Genomic DNA, 2,950 nt, shown 5'->3' with positions numbered 1-2,950 from the left:
TTTTTTTTTTTTCAAATTGTTGTTTGCAGTTAAGGTAATTCATTGGTTTAGCTAAAAATACATTTTTATGCATTTCATACATGGCAAATAAGGTTGTGAGATGACATTTTGATTCTTAGTAGAACAGGGAAGAAACTTTGGTCATATTAATTAGGTGTTGAAAATGAAAAGTGTAGTAGGCACTATCACTCTTCGGTTTGGCAGATGGGGGAAAAAAAAAGGCCGGTGGCTGGAATTGGGTTTTGAATTCTTGGGAGGAGAGAGTTGCTTTGGCAGATGGCCATAGTTTATACTGCTTTTTCTTCCTGCAGCTTACGGCACTATTCTCACTCTCTGTTTTACATTCTGCTAGACCCAGGAGTCAATATTGGTGGCTTACACTGGAGAATCTGTGTTCTTATTGTATACCAGGTAGAAAGGTCAAGCAGAGAGAAAACTTCAATCTTAGTAAAGTGGCAGAAATGTCCTTCTGAAATATTACAAATCTGATTTAATTTCCTCATAATAATAATTGCTTAATTGACATATTTCAAGTGGGTCAGTTATTCTAAAGTGTCATATTTACTTTGGTAGCAGGCAGGACATAATAACATAATACAAAGATATACAGATCAGTGACTACAGAATTACTAGTACAGATCTAGACATAAGTTATATTAAGGTCTTTTGTGGAATTTAGTGAGTGGACCTAAATCTCTACCATTTTGAAACTTTATTGATTCTTTGCAAAAATATACCCTTTGTATTAAATAATATAGATTTGTAATTTTTTTGAAACAGTGTTCATGGGCAAGTTAATTTTTTTATTATTAATTCATTTATTTATTCAACAGAAACTGTTCTGGGAACTAGAAATGATACCATGGTCCTATGCGTAAGGACCTCATGGACTAGGAAATAAACTTGTTCTTATTTACTCTACTATTTATGATATATAATTTATGTCACAAATAAACTTTATAGATTGATTCCTGAAACAAATGCATATAACTATATAATTTGTAACTTCATTTTTTAAAGTTAACTTATTTTCTTATCTATAATTGGGTTTGGGTTTTTTGTTATTGGAGAAGGTGATGGGCATGATGGTATTGTGACTTTTTAAAAAAGTGATATTAAATGGATATTTTTGGAGTTTCATTCATTCATCAAATATTACTAAAAACCTAAAACATGACTAACAGAAAATACATTTGTGTGTAAATTGTACATAGAATTACCTATACCCTTGCAAACATAAAGTCATCAGCATAGTCTCCATATTCAAGTTTACAGATGGGAAAAGATGAATGATATTTTTGATAGTAAATGAGAAATGGGTTCAAGAGTCGTTTTATATGTAGGGAAATATAGATAAAGAGCAGTCAATTTTTGACTCTCCTCAGTAATTACTCTGGGTCCAACGTATTACATTTTCCTCTATTTGATGGAAAATAACACATCCCAAGCTTTCTTGATGTTTTCCAGGAAATATAACTTTTTAAATAATGCAAATATTTATGCTTTTAGTGATAATTATATTAATTGCATGAAAAAATGGCAGATGTGTGACTATCTTGAGATAATTTTTATGTCACAAATTTTACTCTAAAAACAGCTATATAACTTTCCCAAATAAACCCAGAGCTAAATATTTATTCCAACTTGGCAATCTATGTTGTGGGTGGAAAGGTATAGCTTTCTTTATTAAGGGTTTTCTTCCTGATATAAAGTATTAAGATTTTCTTCTTTGAACACCAATGTTTGTCTCTTCATATTTCTCCATGCTCTTTCATGGAACAATCTAATTGCCTACGTATAATCAACAATGATCGTCTTTACCCATGGTTGTTCCCTTTATTTTATAACATTACAGGTTATTTTCCAGTGTTCCAGGATTAATTCATATTTGTCCATTGCAAATTATCTCGTTAAATTTCTTATTGGTCCTATAATATCAAAATAGAATCAAATAAATTTTCACAGATGCTATGACCAATTTTAAGGATAATGACATTTTCTAACACTTCCCAATGACACATATCATGTGATGACAAATGTTCCTGCTAGTAAATGTGAAGATAATTTCTTTTTTACTATTACAGTACACATTTTTATTTTCCCTAATCTGTCAAGAGAAAAATTCAAACACTTTAATGTATTTTCTAATATGGTTAAAGTAGCACATGTTTTCAAGAGCCAACTAATCATAAATTTAGATTGAACTTAAAAACTAAAATGGCATATGTAGTAACAGTGTATCATGGTCACAAAGACTGAATACCTAGGTAAGTTTACCACAGAAAAGATATGACAGGCTTCATGTTTTGTAAAATAACCTGACCTACTTTTACTTTTCCTAGAATATGTTAGGTACAGGAGCAACAGAAGAATCCTGCCACCCATAGAATTTCCCACTAATGTCAGAAAACATTAGACTAGTCTCTGTCTGGGAAAAAATACTTTGCTGAATCTGTATTTTATGAAATTTTGCCCCTTTATCACAAACACAAGTAAATAAACATGTTTTAAAATGCCAAATACAATGTTAGTCCTTTTGTAAACAGATTAACATGCGAACAGTTCAAATGATTGTACACTAAAGGGAATTATGAGATTGCTAAAGAAATACTAGAAACCAAACCATTTTTTTTAAATTCCAATATGCGTTACAGAATACTATCCCAAACATGTACATACAGATCATAATACGTGGTTCTGTTCTCAGGCATCTTCCAGCTTTCATCATTTAACCATTGTTTGCTATGCTCAACTAGAAAATAAGTACTATATACAACAATATCTCAAAAATGATAGCTATGATGGCAATTGAAACCAATTTCAAAGTATAATATTTAGACATGCAGATTTTTATAATGATACCACATTTTCCAACATAAGATCTTATGTACAGAATACTGTTAACGCCCTTTCAAAATGTTTCTTATAGATTTTATTTTATTTTTAAGAA

The sequence above is a fragment of the Pteropus vampyrus genome, unplaced genomic scaffold (genome assembly GCF_000151845.1).
Source record: "Pteropus vampyrus isolate Shadow unplaced genomic scaffold, Pvam_2.0 Scaffold21, whole genome shotgun sequence".
Taxonomy (NCBI): Eukaryota; Metazoa; Chordata; class Mammalia; order Chiroptera; family Pteropodidae; genus Pteropus; species Pteropus vampyrus.
The sequence above is the reverse complement of the archived record's forward strand: the minus strand, read 5'-3'. Positions refer to the sequence as shown.